This window comes from Dendropsophus ebraccatus, chromosome 14 (assembly GCF_027789765.1).
Source record: "Dendropsophus ebraccatus isolate aDenEbr1 chromosome 14, aDenEbr1.pat, whole genome shotgun sequence".
Taxonomy (NCBI): Eukaryota; Metazoa; Chordata; class Amphibia; order Anura; family Hylidae; genus Dendropsophus; species Dendropsophus ebraccatus.
Window position 1 is genome coordinate 4078031 of NC_091467.1, and position 14171 is coordinate 4092201.

At 55.5% G+C, this 14171-nt stretch overlaps 1 long non-coding RNA gene across 1 annotated transcript in view; it reads right to left on the reverse strand.

The window, feature by feature from the left end:
* Positions 1–13960, reverse strand: part of LOC138772869 (uncharacterized) — an 87446-nt gene extending 73486 nt beyond the window's left edge. The window contains exon 1 of the long non-coding RNA XR_011359839.1: positions 13851–13960. This is a non-coding gene — a long non-coding RNA (uncharacterized lncRNA). The remainder of the gene's footprint in view (positions 1–13850) is intronic.
* Between the last annotated feature and the right edge of the window lie 211 nt (positions 13961–14171).

Here is a 14171-nt window from a genome sequence, read left to right on the forward strand (position 1 = left end):
CTCCTTAGTTGTCCCGGGTGGGGGTTTCCTCCTTAGTTGTCCTGGGTGGGGGTTTCCTCCTTAGTTGTCCCAGCTGGGGATTTCCTCCTTAGTTGTCCCAGCTGGGGATTTCCTCCTTAGTTGTCCCAGCTGGGGATTTCCTCCTTAGTTGTCCCGGCTGGGGGTTTCCTCCTTAGTTGTCCCGGCTGGGGGTTTCCTCCTTAGGTGTCCCGGGTGGGGGTTTCCTCCTTAGTTGTCCCGGGTGGGGGTTTCCTCCTTAGTTGTCCCAGCTGGGGATTTCCTCCTTAGTTGTTCCGGCTGTGTTTCCTCCTTAGTTGTCCCGGCTGTGTGTTTCCTCCTTAGTTGTCCCGGCTGTGGGTCTCCTCCTTAGTTGTCCCGGCTGGGGGTTTCCTCCTTAGTTGTCCCGGCTGGGGGTTTCCTCCTTAGGTGTCCCGGTTGTGTGTTTTCTCCTTAGTTGTCCCGGCTGTGTGTTTCCTCCTTAGTTGTCCCGGCTGTGGGTCTCCTCCTTATTTGTTCCGGCTGTGGGTTTCCTCCATAGTTGTTCCGGCTGTGGGTTTTCTCCTTAGTTGTTCCGGCTGTGGGTTTCCTCCATAGTTGTCCCGGTTGTGTGTTTTCTCCTTAGTTGTCCCGGCTGTGTGTTTCCTCCTTAGTTGTCCCGGCTGTGTGTTTCCTCCTTAGTTGTCCCGGCTGTGGGTCTCCTCCATAGTTGTTCCGGCTGTGTGTTTTCTCCTTAGTTGTCCCGGTTGTGTGTTTTCTCCTTAGTTGTCCCGGCTGTGGGTCTCCTCCATAGTTGTTCCGGCTGTGGGTTTCCTCCATAGTTGTTCCGGCTGTGGGTCTCCTCCATAGTTGTTCCGGCTGTGTGTTTTCTCCTTAGTTGTCCTGTTTCCTCTATCTTCTAATAATTGCACCAACTGCTGTTGCCTTCTCACCAAGCTGCTGCCTCTTGTCTTGTAGCCCATCCCAGCCTTATGCAGGTCTACATTGTTGTCTCTGATGTCCTTAGACAGCTCTTTGGTCTTGGCCATGGTGGAGAGGTTGGAGTGTGATGAGTGTGTGGACAGGTGATTATTATACAGGTAACGAGTTGACACAGGTGCAGGTGATCCAGGTAATGAGGGCAGAGTACAAGGAGCTTCTTATAGAGAAAATAACAGGTTGGTCATGGTTAAATGACTGCCAGCTGTAGGTAACAAAAGGCACTGTAATGCCAGGTTCTCTGATTTCTGTGCTAACCACTGTGAAAGTTACTACCTTTGTGAACCACTAGGGGCACTATAGTGCTTACAGATATATCCAGATCTATGTGCACTGAGTGCCCTCTAATGGTGACTACTGACTGCCAGAACAATTACCTTCATCAGGGACAGGCTGGATAATCGGCGCACCAATGTGAATACATATTGTGACATTAACCGGCAGAGAATAATGGCTATTAGGCTATTTCCTGAAGCGTAATACAGGTAGAGGAGCCCACAATGGCGGAGCGGCTCAATGTGTAACACTCCATCCAATTACGGACACAGACCCTGTCAGATTCTCTCACAGATGGCGGCTGTAATCATGGTGGATGCTGGGAGATGATGGACAGTCGGTTTGGGCTCCGCCAGGTTCCCGCTTACGCCTCCCAGATTCGCTGCCCAAACTAATTACAACTTATTGAGAAGCCGGTGACAGATTGTCCTTATAATAGAAGCCAATGATGTCAGAGCCTTATATCTGAGCGTGCCCAGAAGGTGACCCCCAGGGGCCCATACATACGGCTACGTATCCAGCAGCGCACACCGGGGTATGAGGGGTTCTGTGCACGCTGGGGATGGATTTATACTACAGGACTAGATAGTCCCCTATATCTCACAGTCCGTAAGCTGAGATACGTGGAGCTGTTTGTTGGCCTCATCACCACTGATCCCGCAGAGATGATGTCTGGGCAGAGGAATCAGTGGTGGGAGCAGAGTCACCTCCATGTCACACAGCACCAGAAGAGATAACCTGATTCCTGCAAACAGCACCTCCGATCCCAGCAGCTGATCATCCATAACTGCAATCACACCAAGAGTTTCTGCTTTTATCATTGTTATATATATATGGAGAATGCTGCTATAACCTGGGTTATGTATAATTATATATGTACAGCTGCTATAACCTGGGTATATACTGTATATAATGATATATGTACAGCTGGTATAACCTGGGTATATACTGTATATAATGATATATGTACAGCTGGTATAACCTGGGTATATACTGTGTATAATGATATATGTACAGCTGTTATAACCTGGGTATATACTGTATATAATGATATATGTACAGCTGGTATAACCTGGGGATCTCCTGTATATAGTTATGTATACATTAGCTGGTATAACCTTGGTATCGCCGGTAAATAGTTATGTATACAGTGGTGGTATACCCCTGGGTAGGTCTGGTATATAGTTATGTATTGGATATAGGATATACATCATTCTGTATACAGTCATCTCTCCCTCTCTCTCTCCCGGGATGGGTTTGATGTGTTTCCTCCTTTATATTCTCGGCACATGACACAGCCTCCGCAGTACAGGCTTCCTCCATCTCTTCCTCTATAATGGACACTATACGGCCACAATGTACAGTGATGGATTAGCTTATAGGAAGCTTCTCCTGCAGGTTGGTGGTTGCAGTATGTTAGATCTGGGCTGTGTCTATTTACCGTGCGGGATAGATGATCGGCCAGGGATTGTCCCCACAAGACCTCCAGCTCCTCCTCCTCCTCTGCCTCCACTGCTCCTTTAGAAACTTCCTTAGATGTGAGATATACAGAGGGGTAGATATGGGGGTATACACAGGGGTTGACATGAGATATGCACAGGGGTAGATATGTGATATACACTGGGGTAGATATGGGGGTATACACAGGGGTAGATATGGGGGTATACACAGGGGTAGATATGGGGGTATACACAGGGGGGGTAGATATATAATATACATAGGGGTAGATATGGGGTATACACTGGGGTAGATATGGGGTATATACTGGGGTAGATATGGGGGTATACACAGGGGTAGATATGGGGGTATACACAGGGGTAGATATGGGGGTATACACAGGAATAGATATGTGATATACACAGGGGGGGGGTAGATATGGGGTATAAACAGGGGTAGACATATGATATACATAGGGGTAGATATGGGGTATACACAGGGGTAGATATGGGGGTATACACAGGGGTAAATATGGGGGTATACACAGGGGTAGATATGTGATATACACAGGGGTAGATATGGGGTTATACACTTGGGTAGATACGGGGTATACAGTTGAGTAGATATAGGGTATACACTGGGGTAGATATGGGGGTATACACAGGGGTAGATACGGGGTATACACAGGGGTAGATATAAGAGATAACAAGGGGTAGATATAGGGTATACACTGGGGTAGATATGGGGGTATACACAGGGGTAGATACGGGTATACAGTTGAGTAGATATAGGGTATACACTGGGGTAGATATGGGGGTATACACAGGGGTAGATACGGGGTATACACAGGGGTAGATACAGGGTATACACAGGGGTAGATATGTGATATACACAGGGGTAGATATGGGGTTATACACTTGGGTAGAAACGGGGTATACAGTTGAGTAGATATAGGGTATACACTGGGGTAGATATGGGGGTATACACAGGGGTAGATACGGGGTATACACAGGGGTAGATATAAGAGATAACAAGGGGTAGATATAGGGTATACACTGGGGTAGATATGGGGGTATACACAGGGGTAGATACGGGTATACAGTTGAGTAGATATAGGGTATACACTGGGGTAGATATGGGGGTATACACAGGGGTAGATACGGGGTATACACAGGGGTAGATACGGGGTATACACAGGGGTAGATACAGGGTATACACAGGGGTACGGTTTCTGCAAGGGGCATCAGTCCAAATAAATGATGTTTGCACCAATCTGACTCTGATGGATTTCCCTTCACTTACAGCAAGCAGAGATCCTGAAGAGAACAGACAGCTGCAATAAATAACAACTATTAGCAGCCGCAGTATTACTGTTATTAGGAAGTCATTCACCAATGGTGGCGGCTGCCGACTGCAATGTGACTCCATTCACTGTCAGTAGCTGCCGGCCTCCATGTGACTCCATTCACTGTCAGTAGCTGCCGACTGCAATGTGACTCCATCCACTGTCAGTAGCCGCCGACCTCCATGTGACTCCATTCACTGTCAGTAGCTGCCGACCTCCATGTGACTCCATTCACTGTCAGTAGCTGCCGACCTCCATGTGACTCCATTCACTGTCAGTAGCTGCCGGCCTCCATGTGACTCCATTCACTGTCAGTAGCTGCCGGCCTCCATGTGACTCCATTCATTGTCAGTAGCTGCCGGCCTCCATGTGACTCCATTCACTGTCAGTAGCTGCCGACCTCCATGTGACTCCATTCACTGTCAGTAGCTGCCGGCCTCCATGTGACTCCATTCACTGTCAGTAGCTGCCGGCCTCCATGTGACTCCATTCACTGTCAGTAGCTGCCGACCTCCATGTGACTCCATTCACTGTCAGTAGCTGCCGACCTCCATGTGACTCCATTCACTGTTAGAAGCTGCCGACCTCCATGTGACTCTATTCACTGTCAGTAGCTGCCGACCTCCATGTGACTCCATTCACTGTCAGTAGCTGCCGACCTCCATGTGATTCCATTCACTGTCAGTAGCTGCCGGCCTCCATGTGATTCCATTCACTGTCAGTAGCTGGGATGTTACTTGTCATCTTTATAGTCTCGTTGTCACCTGGTGACATTTATATTGAGAATTTCCGCCAGATACAAGTAGGAGCAGATAATAATGCGAGGGGGGGGGTCTCATCTGCAGTCGCAGCAATTCTCCGCTCGCTGCATTGGATTCTGTTTCCAGGAGATGTGACCGCCATACAGATGTGCGAGGGGACGGACGGTGTTCAGCGGCACAGCACTGCGGCAGCAGAATTATTTACTTACTGTTTGAGGAACTCTAACACCCCATAGATCATCCGGGCCGCACTCCGACTATAACCGAGGCCGGAGCCCCTACCTCTGTGTCCCCGGGGCCCCCGCACCGCAGCACATACACTGACAATGAGTTACAAGGTGGAAGGTTTTTCTGAAATGACTCTGAGGGGACGAGGGCGGAAACCCCCGAATAAACGGAGGATCGATCGTGTGCAGCAGCTGAGCGGCGGCAGCGTTATACATCATGGCGAGAGGCGGCAGAGAGGAGCAGACAGACACTGAATACAGACGCTGCACCGTACACCACAGCCAGGACCTACTGTATATATCAGAAACATCTCCCTGGCCCTAACCACCTCATCCACAGGGGGCGCTGTGTCCCTAACCACCTCATCCACAGGGGGCCCTGTGCTCCTAACCACCTCATCCACAGGGGGCGCTGTGCTCCTAACCACCTCATCCACAGGGGGCGCTGTGCCCCTAACCACCTCATCCACAGGGGGCCCTGTGCCCCTAACACCTCATCCACAGGGGGGCGCTGTGCCCCTAACCACCTCATCCACAGGAGGCGCTGTGCCCCTAACCACCTGATCTACAGGGGGCGCTGTGCCCCTAACCACCTCATCCACAGGGGGCGCTGTGCCCCTAACCACCTCATCCACAGGGGGCCCTGTGCCCCCTAATCACCTCATCCACAGGGGGCGCTGTGCACCTAACCACCTCATCCACAGAGGGCGCTGTGCCTCTAACCACCTCATCTACAGGGGGCGCTGTGCCCCTAACCACCTCATCCACAGGGGGCGCTGTGCCCCTAACCACCTCATCCACAGGGGGCCCTGTGCCCCTAACCACCTCATCCACAGGGGGCCCTGTGCCCCTAACCACCTCATCCACAGGGGGCGCTGTGCTCCTAACCACCTCATCCACAGGGGGCGCTGTGCCCCTAACCACCTCATCCACAGGGGGCGCTGTGCCCCTAACCACCTCATCCACAGGGGGCCCTGTGCCCCCTAATCACCTCATCCACAGGGGGGCGCTGTGCCCCTAACACCTCATCCACAGGGGGCGCGGTGCCCCTAACCACCTAATCCACAGGGGGTGCTGTGCCCCTAACCACCTCATCCACAGGGGGCGCTGTGCCCCTAACCACCTCATCCACCGGGGGCGCTGTGTCCCTAACCACCTCATCCACATGGGGCGCTGTGCCCCTAACCACCTCAACCACCGGGGGCGCTGTGTCCCTAACCACCTCATCCACATGGGGCGCTGTGCCCCTAACCACCTCATCCACATGGGGCGCTGTGCCCCTAACCACCTCATCCACAGGGGGCGCTGTGCACCTAACCACTTCATCCACAGGGGGCGCTGTGCTCCTAACCACCTCATCCACAGGGGGCGCTGTGCCCCTAACACCTCATCCACAGGGGGGCGCTGTGCCCCTAACTACCTCATCCACAGGGGGCGCTGTGCCCCTAACACCTCATCCACAGGGGGCACTGTGCTCCTAACCACCTCATCCACAGGGGGCACTGTGCTCCTAACCACCTCATCCACAGGGGGCGCTGTGCCCCTAACACCTCATCCACAGGGGGCGCGGTGCCCCTAACCACCTAATCCACAGGGGGTGCTGTGCCCCTAACCACCTCATCCACAGGGGGCGCTGTGCCCCTAACCACCTCATCCACCGGGGGCGCTGTGTCCCTAACCACCTCATCCACATGGGGCGCTGTGCCCCTAACCACCTCAACCACCGGGGGCGCTGTGTCCCTAACCACCTCATCCACATGGGGCGCTGTGCCCCTAACCACCTCATCCACATGGGGCGCTGTGCCCCTAACCACCTCATCCACAGGGGGCGCTGTGCACCTAACCACTTCATCCACAGGGGGCGCTGTGCTCCTAACCACCTCATCCACAGGGGGCGCTGTGCCCCTAACACCTCATCCACAGGGGGCGCTGTGCCCCTAACACCTCATCCACAGGGGGCACTGTGCTCCTAACCACCTCATCCACAGGGGGCACTGTGCTCCTAACCACCTCATCCACAGGGGGCGCTGTGCCCCTAACACCTCATCCACAGGGGGGCGCTGTGCCCCTAACTACCTCATCCACAGGGGGGCGCTGTGCCCCTAACTACCTCATCCACAGGGGGCGCTGTGCCCCTAACACCTCATCCACAGGGGGCGCTGTGCCCCTAACCACCTCATCCACAGGGGGGCGCTGTGTCCCTAACCACCTGATCTACAGGGGGCGCTGTGCTCCTAACCACCTCATCTACAGGGGGCGCTGTGCCCCTAACCACCTCATCTACAGGGGGCGCTGTGCTCCTAACCACCTCATCCACAGGGGGCGCTGTGCCCCTAACCACCTCATCCACAGGGGGCGCTGTGCCTCTAACCACCTCATCCACAGGGGGCGCTGTGCCTCTAACCACCTCATCCACAGGGGGCGCTGTGCCCCTAACGTCCTCATCCACAGGGGGCCCTGTGCCCCTAACCACCTCATCCACAGGGGGCGCTGTGCTCCTAACCACCTCATCCACAGGGGGCGCTGTGCCCCTAACCACCTCATCCACAGGGGCGCTGTGCCCCTAACACCTCATCCACAGGGGGCGCTGTGCCTCTAACACCTCATCCACAGGGGGCGCTGTGCCTCTAACACCTCATCCACAGGGGGTGCTGTGCCTCTAACACCTCATCCACAGGGGGCGCTGTGCTCCTAACCACCTCATCCACAGGGGGCGCTGTGCCCCTAACCACCTCATCCACAGGGGGCGCTGTGCCCCTAACCATCTCATCTACAGGGGCCGCTGTGTCCCTAACCACCTCATCCACAGGGGGCGCTGTGCCCCTAACCACCTCATCCACAGGGGGCGCTGTGCCCCTAACCACCTCAAACCCAGGATTTCCACCTTCCAGCCAGAGACTCTCACACTTCTCCTGGATGATCTCTGATGCCTCTGAGTAGCGCTCCTCCTCTGACATCACACATTGAACATCCTCTTGCAAGGAGACAAATATTGTGACATCATCGGCGTACGCTACCACCCTCAGAGATGAATATGGCACCGCCAGGTCCACAATCAATCCTCCTAAGAAATGGATCAACTGCAAACACATACAACAGTGGGCTCAAAGGGCAACCCTGACGGACACCAGACCCAACCTCAAAAGAACGGCCAATCCAACCGATAACCAGCAGGAAACTCTCTGCCCCTGCATACAAGGTCCTATGCCAATCAACAAGCCCTCCCCTCCTCCACCTTCTCTTAATCTAAATCCTTCCTAAGAGGTGCGACTAAGGATCTGACGACCCCTGATCAGGACCTTTTTTAGGGATCAGTCCCGGGACAACTATTGAGTGACAGGTGGAGAGAGGAGGGGTCTGAGAGCAGCCGGGAGGGATGTGACTATGTCGTCCTGTAGACCCTCGATCCAGGCTGAGCTGGGATGAAACACAGGACACTGCAGGAATACGGGTGGGCAGTTAGCGGTTCCTTTAAGGGGATGACCTGGAGCCCCCTCTCACCAATACAGCACATTCTGTAATATTACATAAAACATGAAAGTAATTTTCACTCACAAAAACTGAAGAAAAAAAAAGAGAAATGTTGCTGATTTATGCAGAAATGAAGTGAGAATGATGTGTGACGGGCGACGTCATTGTGGTATTTATAGTCCCTGAAATGTTTATTCCTGTAATATCTCAGGATGTTATTGTGGTGTCCCACTGTTAAGTGTCCTAGGCACCTGTCGTAAAGTTCTTTCTTCAGTTCAGTGGTGATGAAGGTAATATTCTCTATTCTCTAGTTTCACCACTAGGTGTCAGTGTTATTTCTAAACCTTGTTATTCCTTGCACAGCTGAAGCTAACAATGAGTTACTGTTATTGTTGTACCACGGGGTCTGTGCTGACCTATAGGGGATGATCTTTCTTCCTCTACCTATCCCTGCTCTCCACACAAGTTAGCCCAGTGTGGACAGGAAGTCAGTGTTCAGGTGAGTGTATTTGTAAGTTGGTTAAGAGACACGTGTATGCACGTCTAACCACTATATCTATTAGACACTACAAAGGGAGAAGAGTCGGGGATTATCCCAGCCCACACTGTGAACCAGTCTAAAAGGTGCAGGGCAGTATCCTACTACACAAGAGGAACTAGACTGGATAGGACAAAGCTAACAGAGGGTCTACGTATTCTATCTCGCAGTGCAAGTAACCCGGGAAGTCTCAGACACTTAGCTTCACCTAGGTAACCAGAGCTGGGGCTTGTGTCACCCTAGTAGGACGAGTACCTCAACACTGTAGGGCAGAAGGTGGTCAGACTATAGTCTATACACGGGTACAAGTGTCTCTCACTCTCAAGTATTTCTCTAAAGTTCCGGCAGAGCACAGTACTACATTGGGTTGGCACTCCCTTGACAAACCCCTCTCCTCTACACTGCTCCACTCTACTCCTTAACTCTCCAAGCACCGCTACACCTACCTCTATTATATTCTGCTCTTCCAAGTATCTCTGCAGCACAGATCAAGTTAAGCACTAAAGTCTGTACAAAGATTATCTGCTGCCAAAGTTTTCAGTACAGGGGCGGATTAAGGGTACAATGGGCCCAGGGCTGTTTAGAAATTGTGGGCCCCCTGCAAACCACACCCCCTCTAGTCCTGCCCCCACCCCATTAACTACACCCCAACTAACCCTGCCTGATAACCACACACCCCACTCACTACCCTGAACCCACCCTAAAGTGTGACCCCCACCCCCATTCTAACTAATTAACATAAAGCTCATTAGGGACAGGGGCAGAAGGCTGTAAGAAGCTGTTACAGACACTGTAGAGAAATAGGGGCAATATATTATTATGTCAAGTATAGTGTGCACTAGGTCCCATTATTCTTTCTCTCTATGGCTGTAGCAAGACTACAACTCCAGTCATGTCTTCACATTCAGAGCATAAAGGTAGTTGTAGTCTTGCTGCAGCTCCTACTACAGGGGGCACTGAGGCTGAGGAGGCTGCTGCAGCTCCTACTACAGGGGGCACTGAGGCTGAGGAGGCTGCTGCAGCTCCTACTACAGGGGGCACTGAGGCAGAGGAGGCTGCTGCAGCTCCTACTACAGGGGGCACTGAGGCTGAGGAGGCTGCTGCAGCTCCTACTACAGGGGGCACTGCGGCTGAGGAGGCTGCTGCAGCTCTTTATACAGGGGGCACTGCGGCTGAGGAGGCTGCTGCAGCTCCTACTAGAGGGGGCACTGAGGCTGAGGAGGCTGCTGCAGCTCCTACTACAGGGGGCACTGAGGCCGAGGAGGCTGCTGCAGCTCCTACTACAGGGGGCACTGAGGCTGAGGAGGCTGCTGCAGCTCCTTATACAGGGGGCACTGAGGCCGAGGAGGCTGCTGCAGCTACTACTACAGGGGGCACTGAGGCTGAGGAGGCTGCTGCAGCTCCTTATACAGGGGGCACTGAGGCCGAGGAGGCTGCTGCAGCTCCTACTACAGGGGGCACTGAGGCTGAGGAGGCTGCTGCAGCTCCTACTACAGGGGGCACTGAGGCTGAGGAGGCTGCTGCACCTCCTACTACAGGGGGCACTGAGGCTGAGGAGGCTGCTGCAGCTCCTTATACAGGGGGCACTGAGGCTGAGGAGGCTGCTGCAGCTCCTTATACAGGGGGCACTGAGGCTGAGGAGGCTGCTGCAGCTCCTACTACAGGGGGCACTGAGGCTGAGGAGGCTGCTGCAGCTCCTTATACAGGGGGCACTGAGGCTGAGGAGGCTGCTGCAGCTCCTACTACAGGGGGCACTGAGGCTGAGGAGGCTGCTGCAGCTCCTACTACAGGGGGCACTGAGGCTGAGGAGGCTGCTGCAGCTCCTACTACAGGGGGCACTGAGGCTGAGGAGGCTGCTGCAGCTCCTACTACAGGGGGCACTGAGGCTGAGGAGGCTGCTGCAGCTCCTTATACAGGGGGCACTGAGGCTGAGGAGGCTGCTGCAGCTCCTACTACAGGGGGCACTGAGGCTGAGGAGGCTGCTGCAGCTCCTTATACAGGGGGCACTGAGGCTGAGGAGGCTGCTGCAGCTCCTTATACAGGGGGCACTGCGGCTGAGGAGGCTGCTGCAGCTCCTACTACAGGGGGCACTGAGGCTGAGGAGGCTGCTGCAGCTCCTTATACAGGGGGCACTGAGGCTGAGGAGGCTGCTGCAGCTCCTTATACAGGGGGCACTGAGGCCGAGGAGGCTGCTGCAGCTCCTACTACAGGGGGCACTGAGGCTGAGGAGGCTGCTGCAGCTCCTACTACAGGGGGCACTGAGGCTGAGGAGGCTGCTGCAGCTCCTACTACAGGGGGCACTGAGGCCGAGGAGGCTGCTGCAGCTCCTACTACAGGGGGCACTGAGGCTGAGGAGGCTGCTGCAGCTCCTACTACAGGGGGCACTGAGGCCGAGGAGGCTGCTGCAGCTCCTTATACAGGGGGCACTGAGGCTGAGGAGGCTGCTGCAGCTCCTTATACAGGGGGCACTGAGGCTGAGGAGGCTGCTGCAGCTCCTACTACAGGGGGCACTGAGGCTGAGGAGGCTGCTGCAGCTCCTACTACAGGGGGCACTGAGGCCGAGGAGGCTGCTGCAGCTCCTACTACAGGGGGCACTGAGGCTGAGGAGGCTGCTGCAGCTCCTACTACAGGGGGCACTGAGGCCGAGGAGGCTGCTGCAGCTCCTTATACAGGGGGCACTGAGGCTGAGGAGGCTGCTGCAGCTCCTTATACAGGGGGCACTGAGGCTGAGGAGGCTGCTGCAGCTCCTTATACAGGGGGCACTGAGGCTGAGGAGGCTGCTGCAGCTCCTTATACAGGGGGCACTGAGGCTGAGGAGGCTGCTGCAGCTCTTACTACAGGGGGCACTGAGGCTGAGGAGGCTGCTGCAGCTCCTTATACAGGGGGCACTGAGGCTGAGGAGGCTGCTGCAGCTCCTTATACAGGGGGCACTGAGGCTGAGGAGGCTGCTGCAGCTCCTTATACAGGGGGCACTGAGGCTGAGGAGGCTGCTGCAGCTCCTTATACAGGGGGCACTGAGGCTGAGGAGGCTGCTGCAGCTCCTTATACAGGGGGCACTGAGGCTGAGGAGGGCTGCTGCAGCTCTTACTACAGGGGGCACTGAGGCTGAGGAGGCTGCTGCAGCTCCTTATACAGGGGGCACTGAGGCTGAGGAGGCTGCTGCAGCTCCTTATACAGGGGGCACTGAGGCTGAGGAGGCTGCTGCAGCTCTTACTACAGGGGGCACTGAGGCTGAGGAGGCTGCTGCAGCTCCTTATACAGGGGGCACTGAGGCTGAGGAGGCTGCTGCAGCTCCTTATACAGGGGGCACTGAGGCTGAGGAGGCTGCTGCAGCTCCTACTACAGGGGCACTGAGGCTGAGGAGGCTGCTGCAGCTCTTTATACAGGGGGCACTGAGGCTGAGGAGGCTGCTGCAGCTCCTACTACAGGGGGCACTGAGGCTGAGGAGGCTGCTGCAGCTCCTACTACAGGGGGCACTGAGGCTGAGGAGGCTGCTGCAGCTCCTTATACAGGGGGCACTGAGGCTGAGGAGGCTGCTGCAGCTCCTTATACAGGGGGCACTGAGGCTGAGGAGGCTGCTGCAGCTCCTACTACAGGGGGCACTGAGGCTGAGGAGGCTGCTGCAGCTCCTACTACAGGGGGCACTGAGGCTGAGGAGGCTGCTGCAGCTCCTACTACAGGGGGGCACTGAGGCTGAGGAGGCTGCTGCAGCTCCTACTACAGGGGGCACTGAGGCTGAGGAGGCTGCTGCAGCTCCTACTACAGGGGGCACTGAGGCTGAGGAGGCTGCTGCAGCCTCCTACTACAGGGGGCACTGAGGCCGAGGAGGCTGCTGCAGCTCCTTATACAGGGGCACTGAGGCTGAGGAGGCTGCTGCAGCTCCTACTACAGGGGGCACTGAGGCCGAGGAGGCTGCTGCAGCTCCTTATACAGGGGGCACTGAGGCTGAGGAGGCTGCTGCAGCTCCTTATACAGGGGGCGCTGAGGCTGAGGAGGCTGCTGCAGCTCCTTATACAGGGGGCACTGAGGCTGAGGAGGCTGCTGCAGCTCCTACTAGAGGGGGCACTGAGGCTGAGGAGGCTGCTGCAGCTCCTTATACAGGGGGCACTGAGGCCGAGGAGGCTGCTGCAGCTCCTACTACAGGGGGCACTGAGGCTGAGGAGGCTGCTGCAGCTCCTACTACAGGGGGCACTGAGGCTGAGGAGGCTGCTGCAGCTCCTTATACAGGGGGCACTGAGGCTGAGGAGGCTGCTGCAGCTCCTACTACAGGGGGCACTGAGGCTGAGGAGGCTGCTGCAGCTCCTACTACAGGGGGCACTGAGGCTGAGGAGGCTGCTGCAGCTCCTTATACAGGGGGCACTGAGGCTGAGGAGGCTGCTGCAGCTCCTTATACAGGGGGCACTGAGGCTGAGGAGGCTGCTGCAGCTCCTTATACAGGGGGCACTGAGGCTGAGGAGGCTGCTGCAGCTCCTTATACAGGGGGCACTGCGGCTGAGGAGGCTGCTGCAGCTCCTACTACAGGGGGCACTGAGGCTGAGGAGGCTGCTGCAGCTCCTTATACAGGGGGCACTGAGGCTGATGCAGCTCCTTATACAGGGGGCACTGAGGCTGAGGAGGCTGCTGCAGCTCCTTATACAGGGGGCACTGAGGCTGAGGAGGCTGCTGCAGCTCCTTATACAGGGGGCACTGAGGCCGAGGAGGCTGCTGCAGGGAGAGAAGCGTCTTCACAGAGGCAGAGGGAGTGCAGACGGCTTTTCCTAATCCCCCACCCAGATATTTATACTCATGTGTGTGGGAGGTATGAAAGCCTGGATCCTTACCTGCTCCTGGCTCAGTCAGTCAGTCAGTCAGTCAGTCAGTGCACTGGGGGTCCTGGAGCTGCCATTCTTCTCACCAGAAACAGCATGAGCGCAGGAGGCCACGGCTGCTGACGATCACATGACCCTCCTGCATGTAAGTGGTGGAGGCTGGTCATGTGATGGTGTTTTCAGTCCCTGATTGGTGGAGCTCCCTTCTCAGCCGTCTATTGCTGTAGCTGTAGTGCCCCAATGTCGCTGATCCCGCCCCAGCACTGACTGCAGCAGTGACATTATAATGGGGGCAATCTCACTGGCCCCCCTGGAGCTCATTATTATATTATT